Below are 22,006 nucleotides of genomic sequence, written 5' to 3'. Positions count from 1 at the left end.
GAGCATCCTAGAGGGATGAGAATGAGCCTTTCCTGCTGGAGAAAAACTTCCAGGGCAGGACTGGGTGTGATCCTCAGGCACAGCAGGGTCTGGCTTCAGACTGGGAAACTGAAAAAAGAGGTTTTACAGGGGAAAAAAGGAACACAGCAGCCCTTTGACTTGTGAAAACTGCAGCAAATCATGATGGGGTAAAACAAGGTTATGGAAGCAATTGAGGAGGGAATGAGTTAAAGTATCCTTGTTTTACTTCATCTTGTAAACTCAGGAAAATCTGATGGAAGCCAGCTATGAAGAACATAAAACCTGGAAATAAATGTTATTCTATTTCACTTTGTATCTAGGTATTTTGTGTGCTGGGGTAACCTACATTTTCTAAATAGATGAGATAATATTTCTTTTTTTTTTGGTATTTGGAATAATTAGGATAATCAGTCATTAAAACATTCTAATCAACATACACAAAAAACTCCCAAAACAAAACACACGCCTGAAAAAAACCCAAAACCAAAAAACTAACCAAAACACCTGCCACATCTAAAACCTCTGCCATCATCCCTGTTGGCTGATCATGTCTTTTAAGTAATAATCACAAACATGAGATTTGATAAAGAACTAGAATAAAGACATCCAAACCTTTTTGTTGTCCTTCCCTTTTCTGCTTCATTCCCAAAACATCGAAATCCTGTTTTTTCATTCAGCTGGGACTTGCAATAGTCATTACCCCATAGGAAGTAATTGACCAGACAAAGCATTAAATAGAGCTAAGAGCAGCCCCGCTGGGTTTTTTTGGTCAATAACCTTTAAAACTTTCAAATTCCCACATTGGGGGACTTCAGGTACTTCAGGTGAGCTATGAAAGTGCTGTCTTTATGCACAGAGGTATTTTAAAAAAGAAAGAATTGTGAGGAATTTATGGGGTAAAACCCATACATTCAGTATCGTGCACACTCTCTTATTTCCACAAAAATGCTTGGAGGGCTTAAAATATCCAATCTGAAATGCTGTTGCTGCTGCTTTATTTCTTCTTTACAAAATATTAAATATTAACAGCAATTTGAATCTCTGCTGTGAATTCCAGAATGGCACCAAAATAAGGTCGTTCTATGTATTTAATTACAGGCCCAGCAACTTCTAACAGACAGAAAATCAAGTCCAAAAAGTAAAATATAAATGAGTTTACTCAGGATATTTCAGGGATTTTTTTTTTTTAATTATTATTCTTCCCCACCTTCCCTCAGGCAAATGTAACACCAGCAGAACGCTTGTCCTGGCAGGATTTCAGCCACCTCCCCAGCTGGCTCCTTGGAAAAACATCTGGTGTCCTGCAACAGGACTGGAAGGTTTGTGCCAGGCAAGGAATGGAAGCTGGTGAATGATGGGGATGTGGAGCATAGGAAAAGCAATGCCACTGTGTCATTTATGCTCAAAAGACTGAAATCCTGCAGGAACTGCTGCAAAAAAGGAACACAGATGAGGCAAAGGCCAGGAATGCTTTCATGAGAACATTCACCAAGTTTGGCAATCCAGCCTTAGAGAAAGAAGTCTCCATCTACTTAGAGAGTAGATATTCCTGTTTGTAAATACACCCAGTGAGGAAAAAAGGGTTTGTAAGTTAAAGAAAGAGAAAAAAAATAATATAAATCAGCCAGGAATACACTTAGTCTGAAATTAGATGACAGCGTCTACCCATTACTAGGGAAAGGTTACAGAACAGAGTCCCAAGAGGAGAAAAATTCTAATTACTCTTCAAATGGCACTTGAGCACTTCATGGAAGGTTTTCCATGGTGTGGATATCTCCTACAGCAGAGGCCTGAACTCATGACCCAGCAGATCCCGTTCTCTCCTTGGAGATTCTTCCCATTAATTTGCATGTACCACCAAAACCTGACCCTTCCTCACGCTTTTGGTGCCTTAGGTAGGTTCAATTTAATGCCCAAATCCACGATTTGGGGAGCTTAATATATATTTTAATGCTTTAGACCCTTTTCTATGGAATTGTTTGAAAGCACCCAGATGAAATGTGCCACCCTGCTGCAGCTCCTGATTGCACACACGCTGTTATGGCCCTTTATCTGAACATTATTTAATGAGTGTCCCTGGAGGGATTAGCATGTCAATGCGTGGATATCGATTTCCTAATCCAGTCCATCAAAGCTGTTATGATCTGGCGACAGCACAAGAAGCAGGAGTTCAAGGTTCTTCACACAGCTCCCACAGTATGTTCTCAAGCCTCTTGATGTGAGAATTAGCTCACTCCTGAAGTCCAATTAATCTGATGAGACTGTCAACAAAGATGTCACTTCTCGTCACATTTTTGGGGATGTGGACACCTGTCTAAAAGAGAGGATGAGATCATCAGCTCATTAACATTTTCCAGCAGATGGCAAAAAGCTGCATTTCATATCATTTTGGGCTGCTCCACGCTTTGTAGCCAGACCTCTGAGCTGTGGGACAACGAAGTCAGCTTTTGAAATCAGACTCGCTGGTAGGCACATATGTAGCCACCAACAGGATCCTTTATTCAGCATTAGAGCACAGATAGGAAGAGCTTGCAATCTCAATCCAGACATTCCAATTAAAAAAAAAAAATCAATAAATTGGAGAAAAAAATAGATCAGAACTGGGGGAGAGAGATTAGCTAAACAAAGGCTTTTCCTGAGTAAATTCAAATTTCATCCGATATGCCTTCCCCTGGAATATTTCAGTGTGGGATGTGTCAGTTTTCTGTGGGGCCATGATCCCATCCTTTTAAGGTCTATGACCAAGAGCTCTGCCTGGTCCCACAGAGGACACCTGCATGACACATGGAGGAGTGGGAAGCTCCCCACTCCCTGTGCCATCACCAGGAGCAGGAATCACTTGGACAGTCCCTGCAGAGCTGCTGCTCCTCAGCTGCGGTGCTGAGGTCTCAGACCCATTCCTACTGCACTCACAGGAAAGCTGTTTAACAAAACTGGAGAAAAATCACATTCTAACGAGTTTCCAGCTGGGCTAAATATGGCAAAAAAAAAATTTGTGAGTGCACAGTCTAGTCAGGATTATTGCAGGAATACCCAATAGTGGAGTTTTCCCAGCAGCTAGAGAAATTGCTGTCAAATAAAATGAATATTTTTGAAGGCTTGATGAGGACCCCCCTTTTTTTCTTAACCACACAACTCTCACTGCACAGCCCCCATATTGCTTTGGCTGCTCAGATGTGTCACAGCACAAATTGGCATCCTTCCTATTTTTGATATTGTCTAATTCCCTGGGTCATTAGTTATGTAATCATAATCATTTTTCTGCTGGGCTGATTGGTGTGATCCGTCTCATCTCCTTTTCTCATCTCACCTCTTTAGTAGTGTTGGAGCATGGATGGGAACATCCAAGTCCCTCAGGGCACCATCTGGTACTACCCTGAGCAGGGAGGGCTAAATGAATGACATACTGTACAGTACTTCCTACTCATTAGTTACTGATTCCTTATGGTGCTGGGGCTTTTCAATTCATTCCATTACAGATTCTCCAGCTAATTTGTTCATTTATGTCCCCTTTCCTTTCTGCCCACATCTAAAGGCTTCACAAAGTGGGGGGAAAAACCTAAAGGGTGAGAAAGTGCTGTGCTGGAGGGAGTAATAAGACAAGCACAGGAACAAAGGAGAGTGTAGGAGCTCAGTGTTCAAACTATGAACAGAAAAAAAAAAAAACAACATGGAAAGTACTCTCAGGCATCACAAAGTAACAGGGATTGAATATACAAGTGAATTTATCCACGGGCTGTGAGTCACCTGCCTGTGGGTAAATGCTCACACTCCACAGCCCAGTTCACACAACAGATGAATCTTTTATATGTAAATAACACCAACTCGAAAAGCTCTCGCCTCCTTCCCCAAAAGGATTAAAACCCAGCCTGTACCAACGCAGAAACAACCAGGAAATGCCTTCTGAAGTTGGGATTAACGTGTGTGCACCCATCCATCGTGTACCTGCTCTGCTCCAGGAGGCACTGCCTGAGGATAAAGGAGCCCAGCATTTGCATTTCCCCCCGCTTTATGTTCATCTCCCTAAAACAGATTGCTTCTTTTTATTGTGCTGTGTAGCACCATAAATGTAGATGGCCTTTGAAAGCCAAATATCACTCTTGCTAAGTAATTGTCAATTAAATTCGGTATTAATTATTCTTAATAGCCCAATCTCATCCGCTGTTTTCCATGTGTCTCATTTTTGCACGGTTCTAATGCCAGAGCAGATGAATTCCAGTTTGGAGGTTTACTTAAACCCCCTATTTAATGAAATCATTGTATTGTTGGGTGAATGCATAAAGCTCTGGAAAGAAACTGCAAGAACTGGTTACAAAATCTCCCAGGCAGTGCAGGCACATTCAGCTCTTGTAAGTAAACGTCGAATGATGACAGAAAATGCAATAACTTCGTAATCAATCCAGGCTATAATTATATTGCCAGTCAAAGCCTTTGGTTTTTTTTATGTAGAGTGTTTGAAGACACAGTTTCCCATCCCCATTAAGACAGAACAATGTCAAGAACTCCATTTCTATCTAAATTTCCAGTCTCCACCGTGGGACAACCTGCCTGGAAGGATGGAGAAGTGGTGCAGGGTGCCCTGAAGCTGTGTCCCACAGCCCTCCAGCACGGCAGCACCAAGGGTTGCCCACGAAGGGCTGGAGCAGCCAAACCTCCAGGAGATCCCTCTATCATTCCATGGGCAGTTGGACAGTCCCTCTCTCCATGCCCTTGGGGCAAAAGTCTCATCTGGCACCTCTCCTCTGATGGGAACAGGCTGCAAACGCCTCTGAGAGCAGAAATACAAAGCCTCAGGTGTTTCCCTCCTCAAGGTGAGGCTCAGGGGCTGTTTCAAACAGGTCAGTTTTACCCTGGCCTCCCTCTCCAGCCTTTTCCACGCCTTGCTGACAATCCTTCTGCACAGGAGGCAGCTCTCAGCAGACTTCCAGCTCTGCCTGAGCGGTTCTGTGCTCACAAATAGATGGTACCTCATTAGGCAGGAAGAGGTGGAAAGGGAAAAACAAAGGTGATAGCCCATCTCTGCTCCCAGTCCTGACCAGCTGCTGCTGAGGGTTTGTGCTGCTGCTCTTGGTCGCCAGATTGCATTTTTAAAATTTTGTGGTTTAGAGTTTGCCCCTGTTACAGCACAGAGGGAGCTCCTACACAAACAGGGGGTCAAAGACACCCCCAGTCAATCTGTCACTCCCTCAGCAAAATGAAAGGAGACATTAAGCAGTGCTACAGATCCATGAAATCTCAGGGAATAATGGCAGCCCCTGGAACGGGGGGAGTATTTTTCACATAACAGTCTCGTACCAAGGAGCAAAACAGGACATAGGGTAAAATTCATAACAAACAAATTTAAAAGGATCCTCAGTTCAGAGACTGTAAGAGGCATTCTTCAAATGCCTTACAGCCATTCATTCTTCCTTATATCCATGTGAATGTTCCCCCTTGGCCTTTTGTTTTCATTTTAGCTTTCTAAGCCTCTGTGTCATTCCAGAAGCCATGTCCCCCCTCTCCCTGTCCCTTCCCTCCCAGCCCTTCCCATTCTACCTCTGCAAGACCCTTTCTCCTGTGTAATTTGGCATTCATGCTCTGCTCTTTCTAAATTCTGTTTTGCTTCTTAAACCTTTTTATATTTTCCCCCCGGACCAATTCCCCTTTTCCATTAAGCCAGACTTTTTTTTTTTTTTTTTATTCCCCCCCACCCTTAAAAAGAGCATTTTATCCTGGCCAAACTCAGGCCTTGCCATGTTCTCGTTTACAAATGTCACTGCAGCAGGGCTGAAATCCCGCTCGGGCTCTGGCACCAAACAAAAGCATCGCAGTGCCTCGCACACCACGGCGTTGTTTTCCCTCATTCCTGCTCCAGTAACAGCTTGCAATGACATTTTAGCAAAAGTCACGCTCTTTTTACAGCTCCTCCCCCTGCTTACAGCAGGAATTCTCAGTCCGTTTAGGAGAAGCCATGAAAGACTGACCCGAAGCAGCATAAAAGGAGGCAGAGCTCCTCGTTCCTGTCTGGCCTTCTTGATTTCAGTCCACCCCAATATCTGAGATGTTTTTCCCCTTCAGCAAGTGTTCAGTTGTAATCTTTAGTTCAGCTCATTAACACCAACAGGGAGAAAGCTGTGTGGACCCCAGAGGGGTCGGAGGTAACCTTGGTATCACCAGGACCAAAGTTCTAAGTGCTCATTTCTGGCATAAATGGTATAAAATCTCGTTCAGCAAGAGGTTATGCAAAGAAATCTGCGATTTAATGTGTAAGACATCACCAAATAAACCCAGTTTGAGGCGTCACTGCCAGACCCCTCCTCAACACCAGCCTCCCTCCCTGGTGCCCTCCAAACCTCCTGCCCACCCTCAGCAGCTTCGGACTCACAAAGTCAAGAGAGTTCTTGGGGATATTGCCTCTTTGGCTTATTTGTATTTGTATTTATCCACTCAGAAAAGAACACGAAAATAGGAAATTAGATCTCATAGATTAATAATTAAATCTAATTTAATTAGTGGATGCTTTGAGAACCCGCTGCAGCCGCTCAGCGTTTGCTTTCCCTCGCTGCCTGCGGAGAGGAGCTCCATGAGCACATTCCCTGCCAGTGGGCCAAGCCCCAGAGGGGTGGTGAGGGGCAGCCCCTCTTCCCCCTGATGTGACAGCCAGGGACAGCCCAGTGCCACCGCTGAGGGTCACCCGAGGCCACCGCTCCGCCACAAAGGGACACTGAGGAGCCTGGCAGCAGCTGCACGGAGACACCGGGGCCATCAGGCAGTCCTTGGCTGAGCAGAGAGAGTCTCCCAGCCCTGGCTCCGACAGGGAATTGAGTCGGTGGCAAAAGGCTCCCACTGGCTGCACTGGCACCTTGGTTACTCCATAAAAACAAACAGCTCCCCCCAAAAATCCCGGGAGAATTACGTCATGTTGTCTCATCTCAAAGGGAATTCCAGCAGCGCCCATGCGGTCTGTGGGGCAAAAAGTCTCCCTTAGCCTCAGCAATTCCTCTGATTTTCCTTCTGAAAACCAAAAGTGGCAGAATGATTTGGGTCTGAAGAGATTTAAAAGCTCATCTAAACCCAACCCTCTACCATGGCAGGGACACCTTCCACTGGACCAGGTTGCTCCAAGCCCACCCAGTAATTGAACACCCAATTCACTGAGCAGCAGGGGAAGGTTGCTGGAGCCAGGTAAAGCCCTGGAAGGGTGATCAGGTGGGGTTCTGCAACAGTGGGAGCATCCCAAGCTTCCTTTGACCCCTCACCCCCCAAGCTGCTACTGCAGCCACCAGCCCTATTTCATCTCATTCATTATTAAGACAACACCAAAAAATCAGAGCCTGTTTGGTTCAGGCTGCTGGTATAAACCTCTAAGCCCACTTAAAAGTCCTTCCAAGGTGGAGAGTAGCAGAAATAAAATAGTGAAATTAAGCAGGCAGGCAATTTTTCCAAGCAGGAATGCAGAAATCAGGGAGGAAGAAGGATTTTGTATCTCCAGCACAGGCAGGTTCTCCCTGGGGAAGAGCCAAACCAGCTCTGCTCAGAAGATAAAAGTGATTTCCAGAAGGAAGAAAAGAATCTTGTACCACATTGATAGAATTAGTATTCTGGGCTAAAACTGATTAGCCTGTGGTTCTAGTCCAAGGTTTCTCACAGCAAGAGACCTTGTCAAATAAGGGTATTAGAAAAGTATTAGAAGAACACTCCCAAATTCATACCTGAGCAGACAAAGAGCAACTGGTTTAGTTGCACTTGCAGGAGATCTGATGTGGGAACCCCAAGGAGGCCATTCCTCCCAGCTGCTCCAGTGGGACAGGATGTATTTATTCCATTCCTCATTTCATAGAATCAGAGAATCCTGGGAAAGCCCTCTAAGACCATCAAGTTCAACCATTAACCCAGCACTGCCAAATCCACCACCAAACCACATCCCCACGTGCCTTTTCTGAATCCTCCTGTGGTTTGCGATTCCACAACTTCCCTGGGCAGCCTGGGTGTTGTTACATAACCCTGCATCATTGCTTTGTGAGCAGAGAAATAGCTAAAATTCTTACTAACCCCCTAAAACTAACAGCTAAATTTTAAAAAACCCAGTGAATTCTGTGAAGTACTTCAAGCTTCTCCAAAAAGCCAAATTTGTCCCAGTTTACCTGACAACACTGCTCCCACAGGACCTGCAAGGCTGTGGATACAGTAATTCTCTACAACACGCTCAGGTTAATGTTTTGATTACTTTAGTTTCTACGATAGCACAACAGTCAACAGTGGTTAAATGACCATAATTAAATGCCCTAGGTATGAAGGAGCTGAAATGATTTATCAGCCAAAAGCCACTAAGTGCTTGATCACTTCACCAGATCATTAATCTGCCTTCCAGGAACGTGCCTGGCACTTCTAGAGTCAATTATATTAATTTTAAGTGACTGAAAGTCAGTAGATATACACAAGATGAGATCAATATTGGCCATAACTCAGTTTATATATTCCATCAGATATTTAGCAGGGGTTTAAGAAGACAATTTTCTTTTTATTAAGGCAAATTAATAAATAATTTAGTGCGCATATAGCTCAGAGAACGACCAGTGTGAAAGGGAAATGCTTTCTATTGACAGCTGCCAAGCTCTCTTGAGATTTAGTGCTTTAAAATGGTGAGAGATAAGCTAGGTTTGGCTTAAATTCTGCTGTGCTTCCTGAACACATGGGCTTGGATTGAAGGCAGCACTGCCTCTGCCTTCTTTTTTGGCTGAAGTTTTTGCCAGGGTGGCTACAAATGTCTCCTGGAGCATTTCTTGGATAAAAAAATACAGTCCTAAAAATACCCACATACACTTGGAGGGTGTCAAAACCATCCTGCATGTTAAGCACGTGGAAACACATCCTCAGCAACAGCAGCCTGTAATCTAAATTGAGAAGCAAAATAAGCATGAATTCTCTTAGTTATGATTTTCCTGTAAAAACTCCTTGTTTTACAGACCCTCTGGGATGACTTGAGCTTCCAAGAGGCTTTGTCTCATCAGCTCCTCTTGCTCAACTCAGAGAAATATTGCACAAAGTCAGGCACTTGCAGGTCTAGAGCTTCCAAATCTCTCTTATCCTTTTAAATCCCACATGCCTGCTGGCTCTGTAACAGCTCAGATGGTGAGAAGCAGGCAGATGTTTGGGAAATTTTATTGGGAAAACCAGTTCAGGGAGGAATCAGAGCAAGCAGCTGAGCTCCTCTCCATGGCACCTCCTAATGAGTTTTTCAATGGCGTGTGTTGAACAAGAAGTCCTCCCTCAGCCTGGGGTCTTTGATTTCCCATTTCAGAGGACTGGAGTCCTTAATTTACACACCCTGGCTATGGAACAAGGTGATTTATCTTTATTTCCACTTCTTCACTCTTTTGCTGGGAGTAGCAAAGAACTTCTCAGCTCACAGCCTTGGCCTGAGTCAGCCTGAGATAGCTCAAGCTCATCACATAGCTCAAGCATTCCTTGTTTGCTTCCAGGGGCTTCTTTTACTGCCTGGCTTGCCTGGAGCTCCTTCAGATCACTCTTTTTGACTGGGAACACTTCTTCTTTCATGACCTTCTCAGCAGAGAACAGAGCTGTTCTCCAAAGAGCTGCTTGGCCACAGCCCCTTCCCTCTCTCTCCTCCTTCAACACAAAAATACAGCCAAGACCAGACAGCCAGACTGAGATCATGAGGGGTTTTTTGGGGCAGTCTGGAATGACTTGGTTATCTTCCTGTTATTGCTCACAGGGAAACACAGAGGTCTCGATGCATCCTTGGAGGCAGTGCCTTCTCCTAATCCTGCTTGGCTCACTCCTTTCTACTTGCAAGAAGTAGAAAGAAGCTCTGGTACAAGTGAGCCAGACTTCCCAACCTCATTAGAGAGCTTTGTAGCCCCTTAAACACAACTGCACCACAAAGAGCATTTTTAAGTAAGCCAGTAGAAAGACACAGGCACTAATAAAATAAAATGTGAATATCAGGAACACTTGGTTATGTTATTTGCATACAAATTCTAGCAATGTGGTACTTATATATTTTTTGAATGCTCAGTTTCATGAGAATCCTCACCAGACTTCAGTGCCTGGGGAATGCTGCCTTTTGACTCCTGGCAAAGACCAGAAATTAATTACCTGTTTAGTATTCTGGGTTTGCCTTAGCAAAATGAGCAGCCAGCTTTGCAGAGGGCCAAAATTCAAACAGAAACCTGATTCATGCACAAGAGATCAGCCTTAAAACTTGGATAGGGCCCATACTGTCACCAGGGCTTCTGTGAGCCACGGGGTGATCCCTGCACAATGCAGGGCAAACACCCTTGGAGGCAGCAGGGAGAGCTCTTTGCTGGGATACTCTGCGTGGGGAAGGACCCTGGAACCTGTCCTACAGCAGATCCTCCTATTAAAGCCCCCAGCTTCCCATGCTCTTCCCAAAACAGGACCTGAACGCCAAAGAGCAGCTGACTGGCAGTTTTATAATGGCCTGTATGGCAAGCACACAGCTGTGTGACAGAGCAGGAAAATGCCAGGAGGAAACATCGGGAAGCAGTGATGTTACCAGCCCAGATGCAGGGAGCGTTCCTCATTCCGTGTAACACTCCCCCCTCCCAGCCCAACCATGGCTTTACAAATGGTTTTTTTTATGAGTGCTGCTTTCTTTCTGGAGGGTTTTCACTGCCCTACGTAAAAAACACAAGGAATCTTTGCGATGTTTTCACATCCCAGTTCTGCACTGTCTCTAGAAAACAGCCTGAGCCTCTGGTAGCCATGGAGACGTGGGGCCTGGCTGGAAGTTGCTCAACTTTAACTGGTTGTTCCCAAGTTCCAGAGGGAAGCCAGATACAGAAATCGCTCTGAAACTTCACCCCTCAGGCCTGGTGCCTCGCTCAAACAGCTGAGGAAGAGAAAAGACATTAAAATCCAAATAAACCCAAAGATACACCTGGTCCCACCCCTGCCATGGGCAGGGACACCTTCCACTATCCCACATTGCTCCAAGCCCTGTCCAACCTGGCCATGGACACTTCTATTGTCCTACTCTGAAAGCAGAAATTGAAGTACAACAAGCCAAAACAAACACCACCAACAAAAAAAACCCCAAACCAAACACAAACCCCAAAGAGAAATCAGCAGCACATAAAAAAGAGGGTTATGTGAATTAGAAAATCTGGGAGAGTTGCTGAGGATCATTTGCTCACAGTGTTGTAGGCAACTGGAAAAGGTGAAATTAAAATGCCAGATTAAAACAGTTACTAAAACAAGAAACTGCAAATGTGGGAACTCGTGTTGGTTTCCATAAATGCTTGCTCTGATTCTTGTTTCAAGGTTGGAAATACTGGGGAATGAGCAATCAGGCAATTCAGAAAAAGAAGTAGGAGTTGGAAACTCAAATAATCCTTTTAGTTTGTACTTAAAAATCACTTTTAATGGAAATAAAATGTAAAACACATAATATATTAGTAGTAGCATTTAATTACCCACTTTAATCAACTTGAATAATTAAATAATCCAGTTCCTATTTAAATGCAGTGCTTTGTGTGCTGAAATACATAACAGAATTGGAGAGAAAGGCTGTTTGAATCTCAGGGCTGAAAAAATTAATCCTGAGACCTACTTTAGTAGCTGCTGCAACTGCAATTCCAGTGTATTGATTAATTAGATTTCTATGCAGGGAAATTGCTATGAATTTTCACATCATGCCAGGATGCAGGAAAAATGGGAAGCAATTGTCCTCTTCATTTCCCTGATCTTTATTAGGAAATGTTACTCTGAGCTAGTTCATTGCTGCTATCACTGCAGCCACACTGGAATTTGTTGCTGGGTGATGTAAAACACAATCTAATGAGAGGATTATAGTAATTGCAAATATTGCTTTAAATTATTCACCATTACTCATCTGAAGCTGCTCCAAAGCCTTGGAGCCTGCATACCTAAAGCCAGGTTCCTGCAACCTACAGAAGGTACCACAGCCAAAAATACCTGACTATTGAAGGTATTAAACACTCCCAGGCTGAATTTAACTGCAGCAATTATGAAATCAATCTAACACTCTGTTTATCTGTTATTTTGAATAGGAAAGTCTTTTGGGTATCTGCTTTTTGGGTGTGCTTGTCCAGGCTGGCAGGGACCTTCTCCAGCACCTGCCACAGCTCCAAGTTGCCAAATTGCATCGTCATGCAATTCCTGGTGTAACAAGGGCTGTGAGCAAAGCTGGGAGACCTCAACCTCTAATTATCTCAATAGAAGTCAAATCTGGGCAAGATCCCTAGGAAAGCTGAGGAAAACTCCATCAGTGTATTATGGCATTAGTTTTCCATGTTGATATTTTTAGCAGCTGCAGCCCACATGGAAGAGAACAGGCACAAATTCCTAAACAGGCATTTTCCATGAGGCATTTCCCCCAATCAGTGTTCTTGCCCTCCTTTATTTTATTAGCTACAGCTGGCAGGAAAACCAGCTTTGGGCAACTGGAGAGAGCTGAGGGCCTGACGAGTTGCTGCATGCCATGAAAAAGGGAAACCTCTTTCTGGAGGGTTACAGAACATGGGAGAAACAAAGTCCAAACGTTAAAGACTTTCTCTGCCAAACACATGGGATCTCTGGGATATGGAGAGATGCCAAGGGGAGCAAACTATGAAATTAATTTTTTTTCCTTTCTCCTTACATTCTCACCATCTTCTTAATGAACTTTTCCCCAGGAATATCACAGTTGTCTGCCTCAGTCTCCCCCCCTCCACAGCAATTGAGGTTTCTCTACTGTCACAAAGAGAAGTCTCCTATCCAAACGACAGCAGGCCCTGCTGTGCAATATTCCTGTGGCTAGTTAAGATGTCTGGCTTTTATTTCTCTTTATAGTCAGTTAAAAATCACAGCAGAGCTCACTCACAGAAATGTGGTCCAAAAGGATGAGCCTTTCCCTGCCAGCTCCCCAGCTGATTTCTTTACCTTTGTGTTTCACCAGTTCTGCCCTTCGGTGCCTGTGTTTGATGTTCTGCTCTACAAAAGCTACAAACCCAGGACACAAAGCCTGTGCTCTCAGAACTGCCACAAAATGACTCAGCACTCGGAATTGTTCTTTTCCCTGAACACTTGCCCGACCTTTGGCTCTCTTCCTGAAGAAAATGACACATCCTCCACCAGTATAAAGTGACCCCACATGACTGAACCCATCACAGCTCTGGAATTTCCACGCTGTAACCACAGGATTTCTGATCTGAAGAGGACCCACTGTTCTCTGCACTCTTGTTGAGCAAGTTTTCTGGGTCATGAACTTACAGTTCCAACATCTTTTCTATGTTCATCCATCCATGATGCTGCAGCTGTACAGGACATCCAAGTTTCGTGGGTTTTAGGATTGCACAAGTTTGAGACCTCAAACAACACTGCAGCTCTAACATCTAGAATACTTTAGATCATTTAAGGACATTAAATGTTTTATGCCATTAACATGATTCAATATAAACAAGCTTCCATCTTCCCTTTCTTTCCTAAAAAGAGAAACCACGTCCTTTTTGTGCTACAGTTGATTTGAAAGCCAAAGGAATGGCATAGGAAGGAAAAGAGGACCTCATTTCTAGGGTCAGGGCCCAGGTTTTTACTACTTTCTGAACATGGCACAGAAGATCTGTCCTTTTAGAATGCACTCATCTGAAGGATGTAATTCCTTTAAAACAGGCTTTCTGTGGAAAAGTTTAGATTCCATTTTGGTGACAGCCAAATGACGGACTTCTAACGAAAGGAGAAAATGTCCCTGTAAGAAAACACTGGGTTTGTGACTCCAACTTTGCTTTCAAGCAAAGCCACCACCGTAAGGATCCTAACCAGGCTCAGAGGCAGGTGTAGAGATTTGCTGTGTCTGGCTTTTGGTCTTTGGCACAGGCTTGAACGGCCAAGATTTTCACAACCTTTTATCTGCTAGGAACCTTGTGTTTCCTGATGATAGCACAGAGGGAAGAACCGCTTGGATCACACAGAATTGCTCAGGACTCCCCTTCCAAGGAGGATGGCTGAGGATGCCAGGGCAGTTCTCTCACACTGGGAAAGCCTCTGGTGAAAACAGAGGGGCTTAATCAAAACAACAGAGCTCCTCACTAAGCTTATGGCACATGGAAACAGAGATAAGAGAAGCTCCAAATGCTTCAGTATCAATTTCTTAGCTGGAAAAATATGTGGACTAATGAAAAACCTCAAAGTGGACTTGCTTGGAGCCCTGCTCAGAGCTGAGAGCACAGCAGGGCTCAGGACAAGGCTCTACCTCAGCCTGTGTTCCCAATAAATAATTTACCTGCAAAAAAAGACCTGCAAAGGCAGTCTCAATGAGATTAATTGATTCATCCAAACAGTTATTGATCAGTCCAGGCAATCCTGCCCACAGTATTTCTGGCAGCTCCCTCAGCACTGCGATGCTACAGAGTCCTACAGGTGCCTCTGTCCTGTCCTTTATAAACCTCTCCTGGATTTCCTGAGAGGCTTCCAGAGCTGGAAGTGTCTGGAGAGCTCCACACTCACCACAAAATGTTGCTACAAGCCACACACAACTCCAGCCACACGACGAAAACCAAACCTTTGTCCTGACAACTGTGTTCCCATCTCTCTTTCCTCTTGGTTTGGCTCAGCAATCCTGAACATATTTTCCCTGTTAAGGATTCTGTGATTCCATGATTCTTGGGTAGATGGGAAAACACAGATCACGAGCACATAGCTGCTGATTTTCCCACTTATTATCCATAATAATTTGTTTGTAACTGTTTGTATTTGTATTTATTCTTAAATGTTTGTACATAACTGTTCATATTTGCAGGGGCAGGGCTGGAGCTCGAGTGGTGTTTGGGATCAGCCCTCCCTGGCATGGAGCACCAAAGCCAGGCTGCTTCTCCTCGACACATTCCCCATTTACAAGCCCTGGAAATCCTGTTTTCTGCCAGAATTTCTTCTCTCAGAGAACGTCCTGCTCGGAGCTGCTCCCTGCCCTGCTCAGATCAGCTACCAGAGTGCTTGGAAGGCATCACCACGCGAGGATGACTCAAGAGCATCCAGTCTCTGATCGGACGTAAATAAATACTTGTTATTGGGAATTAAAACTTCCTTCACTCCCCAAAGTGCCATATTACAGCACTGTTTATACACAACATTTATTTTACATTTCTGCTGAGAATTATTAATCAGCAATAAATCCTGCCGTGACGCCGGAGAAACCTTTGTGTTCAATCGCGTGTTGGCTTTCATTTTGAAGGAGGGAAAGGTGGAATGTGTCTGCCATGGATGGCAAAACGCCGAAATGCAATTGCTGAGTGCCCTCTCGTGATGCCAGGAGGGAACAGCTCCGGCTGCCTTCCTGCCGCGTTACTGAAGAACTGACAGACTTTTTTTATAAAATCCCCATTTTTTCATAACTCTCATCTTCTGTGTGCACTTAATTCCTGTATTAACCAAGAACGTCCAGCTGTATTATTTAGAGAAAGCTCATTAGAGCCAGCTCTGGCAGCACAAATTGAGTGGAAGGCACAGCTTCCATCTAGTTTTATTGGGCTTGGGAAATCAAATATGCTACATTTTACTTTTATCCTCCCTTGTTTTACCAATCCTGTCCTTCCCGAGCCCAGCAAACAGATATTCGATTTTTCCTATTACTCTCTCTCATCATTTATACAGCATCCAGAGGTCCCTTTGCACTAAACAATGAAAAAACCCAAACCCAACACACCTGTAGGTGAAATGAAAACAGGAGCCAAGTAGGTAAATTAAAATAACACCAAAAACAGGGCGAGGATGTGAAATATGAGGATGTTTCATGAAAGAACAACACCTCAGATGTTGTTTGTACAGGTGTGCCAACCCCCCACATTTAAAACTGAAGGATTAATCAATATATTTGAAGTTATCCTCTCTTCCCAACAACACTGTGGGGTTTCTGTTAAGAAAATTTCCCCAACACTGAGGAATATTCCTAAGCCTTCATTCTATTTTGGCAACTTTGTGTTTTTATGCCATTCCATGGCAAGGCTGGGGTTTGTTAGAGGGTTTGAAATGCAGAGGTAGAATAATGTCCTCATTTGAAATTTTCTAGGGAAGAGCCACAAGAGCTGGAAGCCGGAGCTTTAGAGCAAATTTCTGGTTACAAAGGTGTTCCCAGAAGGATGGGAGGTTCAGGTCCATGCTGGGGATATTCTGGAGCATCATGTGAGCACTTGATTCTCTAATTATGGCAGCTACAGGTGACTGATCCCAGCACCATTGATTTTTGGGACTGTAATTGCCAGGTTTCTTTAGGGGTGAGTCGGTCAGATGACCGCATGATTTAATTTGGTTGATCCCCAAGCTGTAACATGTGCAAATCCAGCCCTGGAGGACAGGTATTTTCTGGTTCTACACCCACATATCTGAGTTATTTCTTGAGCCCCCAGGTTTTAAAATGGCTCTTATGGCAATATTGGTTCAACTCCATCTGAGGGACCACCAGAGACTGCCAGGGGAGTTCCTAGGGGTGAAAAAAGAGAAAGGTACTGGAATTCTTGACTCTATTTCAACCCACTTTTTAGATCAATGGTAATTTCCCTGTTTTCCTGAAGCCACATAAATTTCAATACCATAATAAAGGTGCAGGAAGAAAGAAAAAAAGGATTTTTCTCTCTCAAATTGGAATTCCTCTTCACTCACTGAAGTACCAAACTATTTGCTACCCCTGGGATTGGCAGGGCTTGCTTGGCATCTGATTCACCACAAAGCAAAGCAGGATAAAACTCTTCATTTCCAGGCCCAGGCAGCCTCTGCTTGCCCAGGACTGAGGAATATTCATGGCAAATATTCCTTCTCCCTAGAATGAGGCCAGATTTCCATCCCAAGAAAGGCCTGTGGCAGCACTGCACTGCCTGAGTCAGCACAAAGTGACAAATCACCAGCAGGAACTGATGGCAGCTCTGAACCACCACTTTATTAGAGGAATTGCTTTTGTACATTTAAAGAGTTTGCTTTGCTTATGACAAGGAGATGCTTGAATGGCTAATTTAAAAAAAAAAAATTTATAAGCAGATATTTATAACCTCTGGCAGTTTGTCACTAACTTTTCCATGTAGGAGAGAGTTGTAATGAACTTCATTACAGTGAATATTTACTTTCCCTTTTTGCAGCTACACTAAAAAAAAAAAAAAAAAAAAAAAAAAAAAAAAAAAAAAAAAAAAAAAAAAGGCTTTTAATAATAAATAGCATTTCCTAGAGGGAAAGGCACGGAAGTTGTGTCAGTCTTTGAAAAGCCCTTCTTATCCCTGCTTAGCAAAAGTAGAATTTGGGTAGTAAATTGTGCAGTGAAGAGTACCTTACAGATTTTCTTCTCACTTTTATTTATTTGTTTTCCTTAAACTTCAGGAAGAGCTGTTAACAAGTCAAAAGAGTCTTGTTTATTACCCTGACTACCTGTTTTGGTTTTAATTTAGGTACTGATTATACTTGGTCTGTGCTACCATTAATTGCTGCTTAATTCAGTTTGGCCTTCACCCTTCAACCAAACACTCACTGTACCAAAAGAAAAAGCAAGAATTATCTAAAATATCTATTTTCTGGTTGCATGACAGCTTTGCCATCTCTGGTGCTGCCCAAAGTTTTTTTAAATACCAACAATAGAATTTTGACCACAATAAAGTGTTACACCATCAGGAATAAAGTAATGGAGAAGGAGGTGAGGGCAGAATTAGATGAGATATTTGGGGGAAATTTTCCCTGGGAGGGTGGGGAGGCCCTGGCAAAGGGTGCCCAGAGCAGCTGGGGCTGCCCCTGGATCCCTGGCAGTGCCCAAGGCCAGGCTGGACATTGGGGCTTGGAGCAGCCTGGGACAGTGGGAGGTGTCCCTGCCCATGGCAGGGGTGGAATGGGAAAGTCCCTTCCAATCCAAACTATTCTGGGGTTCTAGAATTACTAAACCAGGAATAGAAAAAACAAACAAACCCCAAACCCATCCAAAAATCCAATCAAAGACTCCATGCTTCATATTCACACCAGGCAGAATTTAATCCTCTCACCCAAAGCTTAAAGAGCCACAGCTTTTTCTCTATCCTGGATGCACCAAGATCCCCACAGAAATTTTACTGGAAATAAACATTTGCAATCCCTTAGTAAGAATTTATTGTGAGGTTGTTTAGAGGGAAACTTAGCTGAGGAATTCCCATCATCTCTCAACTATAGCCAAACATGTACCATAGCAACACAGAAATTATTAATAGGTATTTAAAAGTTCATTGTTTTCTGGTCTGGAAAGGAACAGCACATTATCACAAATGCTTTTGGGAACCATTTCTATAGGCACAATACAATGCTGAGTGTGTGAGCAGAAAACTTTTCACCTCTCCTGCATAACATATTCAGCAGCTGAGGTAGATCTGAAGCACATGATGGAGAAAAAAGTTAAAATTTAAGTAGTTTGGCAGTGCTGAAACAAATACAATGCAGAGAAAACAGAAAGGTGCATAAACAGCCTTGTTCTAGACAAAAACACACACTTAGCACCCAATTATGGAAAAGCTGCTGCTCTCAAGATCCTTAAAATAACTCCACAGAAAAGACTTCACATCCCAATAAAGGCCCATGCTCAGTTGCAGATGTTCTCTCCCTGCCTTATCAAAGATGCCAGTGTCCCCTTCCACCAGGGACTAAAACATCCAGGAATGTCTTACAGCCTAATAAGGACTCGGTGCAATTCTGGAATCCAGTTTAATTTCTCCTTGTTTTAACTAGAGAATGAATAAAGAAGCTATGAAATGAGCATAAAGCAAAACTCAATCAAATTTAACTTTCAAACATTTTTCCATCTAAACTAAGCTGTTAAAATACAGCTCTAAATCAATTCTCTCAAGAAAAAAAAACTGAAACAAATTGAATTCTTTTACATCTCACAGTAAAGACAAGAAGAGCTGCATTGCTTGGATCTAGTCTCAAACTTGTGGCAAGAGCTGGAGGAATTCAAGGAACAAATCCTTGGTCCTGAGAAAAATCCATTTTCAGGTAACATCAGCCAATCACAGAAGAAGAAATCTGCTCTTACCTACTTTAGAAGCTGCAGCTCAAAGGACCAGGAGCTGTTCCTCACACAGACACAGGAGCAGGGTTCCATAGCTCCCCAATTCCAGCCCCAGGGGTGTTGAGGAGACAAAGCACTCTCTTCAGTTCATGGAAAAAGAGAGAGAGAGACTCCTCCTCCGAGGGCAATTTAAAATGTAAATCTCAGACAGGTGCTCTGAGTTTCTCCTGAAACAAAGTCCCTCCCATCCCACCCTTAGAAAGGATTATTTGTTTATTTGCTATCATGAGGCTTTGGGAGCTTCAGCTGGAGCAGGAGGTAACTCCCGTTGCCATTCCCATTCCTCTGGCATTCCCAGGTGGAGCAGATGAGCAGGGTCAGAGCTGTCACACCTGGTATCAGCCAGCTGACAACCGTGGGGAGTGAGGGGTTGGCATCCCATGGGATAGACCAAGGCAGGGAAAAAGGACTTTGCATGGATACCCCCAGCTCCAAAGGGGTTGGAATGAACCCCTTTCCAAATGGTAGAAATGAGGCTTTTTCCATTTTTTCACTGGGCACACATTCATTGCTAGGCTTCTGAAACCCCAAACAGGGTTCTGGTGAGGAGACACTGATCCCACTTTGTCCCAGCAGGGAAGGAGGTGCCAGTCCCAAGTCACAGCTGAGTCACAGCCCTTGCTGGGGTGGCTGCTCCAGGACTTTGCCCAACACTGGATTCTGCTCCTCTCCATGGGACTCATCCCGAAGGCTCATGATGTAATTCAGCAATTCCAGCTGAACCAGGAGCACAGGAATGCAGATATTAATGGGGATTTTAAAAATTGAATTGTGCCCCTTTTTTGAAAAAGAAAAATTCAGTTCTCACAACAAAATTTTCCTAGAAGTACCATCAGTACTAAGTGAATATGTTTGTCTTATTTTCACACCTCTTGAGACCACAGCCTCCAATCACTTCTGGGTTTAAATACTACAGAAAGTCAGATTTTTTTTTTTTTTTTCCAAGTTGCATAAATGTGAGTCATAAAAAATCCCACAAACCTTCGACAGATTTACAGCAAAGAAAAATTTACATCCCACAGTCACAGGTCCATGCATTGCCCAATGCCTATTAAGAGAACCCATCAAAAATACAGATATAAACCACACACACCTTACTTTTGTCTCAGAACGTTGCACGCTTTTTATCTCCTCTCCATAAATAATGGAAGCATCAGCACATTTGTCGGGGCACAATAACAAATCCCATCCTCTTGGTAATTGTAAGCACACTGGAGCTTGTTATTGACCTTGTATAAAATACTGACACAGGGAAATAGGGGAAAAACAGAAAAACAAAGTTCCCCCCACACACACAGCCCCGTTAAGTCCAAAGCTAAAATACAGCTGAATTTATAATGTGATGGGGAAGGAATGAACTGTCATCAAAAATGAGCTGCAAAATAAAGTGTGGAGCAAATCTAAAATCCAATTTTAACAGAGTAAGGTGTATCCATCCACATAATGACAATTTACGTGCATATTTCACTTGATTTAATCAGTCTTCATTTGAAATCTTAAAATACCAGTCCCTGTAATGAAACAGAATTTATTAGTAATCTGTACAAGCAGCACTGCTGATCTTCCTAAGTAATCCATTTAGATACTTGTGGACATGTGAATGGCTAAATTCATTAGGCACTCAGCTCTCACTGCCTGATTTCCCACCTCCTTTATGCTTCTTTGAAATTCCCGATGTTAAGGCAGCATTGCCAGTACAAAATAAATTATTCATCTGATTGAGCATTTCCTGAAATGTTCCTCGACTTGAGTGTTGGAAAATACATTTTCCTCTAACGATAATACAGCCATAACGTTTTGATCTGAAGCATCCTTTGCCCCATTATCAGTGCTCCAAGCCCATCAAGGGTGGTGCTTATGTGCCCTATTCTGATGAAACGACTCTCCCCACACGACTCCGAGAGGGAGCAAAGTGCTTTATCAGATCCAGGGAAGGCTCAGTGTGAAAGGCCCACAAAACTTGGTGTGCAGCAATGTTTGATGGGCCATGGGGGATAAATGGAGGGGTCTGAAGCACCCTGGATTATCGGAAGCCGTGGCAGGACGGGGAGCTCGGATCCCCGGCGGGGGGAGAAAAACAGACGCCAGCCAATATGGTTGAAAAATCCACTCCCATTTATTAGCAGTCTAAAGGCACTTCTATAGTATACCAGCCTGTTAGCTCCTAAGTGGTTTAACGCTTATCAGGACATATTTCTGTTTCTACACAATCAGACTACATTGGCAGTTTTCCACAGTCTTGTTATGTTCAAAAGAATTTTGCCCTTGCCTCCCTTATACTCCTAGATATCACACCTGCAAGTACGTTACTCCCTGAAATTTCTCAGGCTGAAACTGTTTTGCTTTTCACAGAGACTTTCCCATGGAAAGTGTCTCACACACAGGCCCAAAAACCTCCAGCTCAATAGCTTGCATAGCTCCTTTATTGATCCCAATAATTCCATTCTCCAACACTGGATCATAACAGGAGACAGAAACCCTTCACTGGTGGGAGAGGAAAAGTTTAGTGTTCATTACAATGTTTCTTCTTCACGCTCGTAACTTTCCAGAGGAATTTTCCATGCCTGCTGTTCCTGCAAAGGCAAATCCATTTAGGAAAGGTCTGTATCAGATCTATTCATCCACTGAGGACATTGCTCTGTGGAGCTTGTTGTTATGAGATCAATAAATATGGAGTATCAGGAATAGCGTGGCAGCAGGACCAGGCCTTTTCCAACCTTAATGATTCCATGAGTCCTGTATACATGCACACACAGCTATTATTATATCCCCTTTTTCCAATGCAAAAGCAGACAGTTTTAGTAAAAACTAGATATTTGAACTTTCAAAAGGACAATTCTTCTCCAATCCAGAACATTTTTAAAAAAAAAAATCAAGTTTTGTATGCGAAGCCTCATTACAGAATTGCCGTGAAGAAACTGGAAGCTGGCAGTGCAAAACAAAACCAGAACATCCCCA

At 43.5% G+C, this 22,006-nt stretch overlaps 1 long non-coding RNA gene across 2 annotated transcripts; it reads right to left on the bottom strand.

The window, feature by feature from the left end:
* Positions 1-987: 987 nt before the first annotated feature.
* Positions 988-20,156, bottom strand: LOC138117431 (uncharacterized). Of its 2 annotated transcripts, XR_011154635.1 has the most exons (3): positions 20,142-20,156; positions 19,013-19,164; positions 988-2,335 (listed from the first exon to the last, which is right to left on the bottom strand). It is a non-coding gene; the product is annotated as an uncharacterized lncRNA (long non-coding RNA). The 2 variants fall into 2 exon arrangements; XR_011154634.1 differs by lacking the exon at positions 20,142-20,156 and having other exon boundaries at positions 19,013-19,220.
* Positions 20,157-22,006: the final 1,850 nt, after the last annotated feature.

Source organism: Aphelocoma coerulescens, chromosome 12, assembly GCF_041296385.1.
Source record: "Aphelocoma coerulescens isolate FSJ_1873_10779 chromosome 12, UR_Acoe_1.0, whole genome shotgun sequence".
NCBI classification, from domain to species: domain Eukaryota; kingdom Metazoa; phylum Chordata; class Aves; order Passeriformes; family Corvidae; genus Aphelocoma; species Aphelocoma coerulescens.
This window is presented reverse-complemented; position numbering and strand designations above follow the sequence as displayed.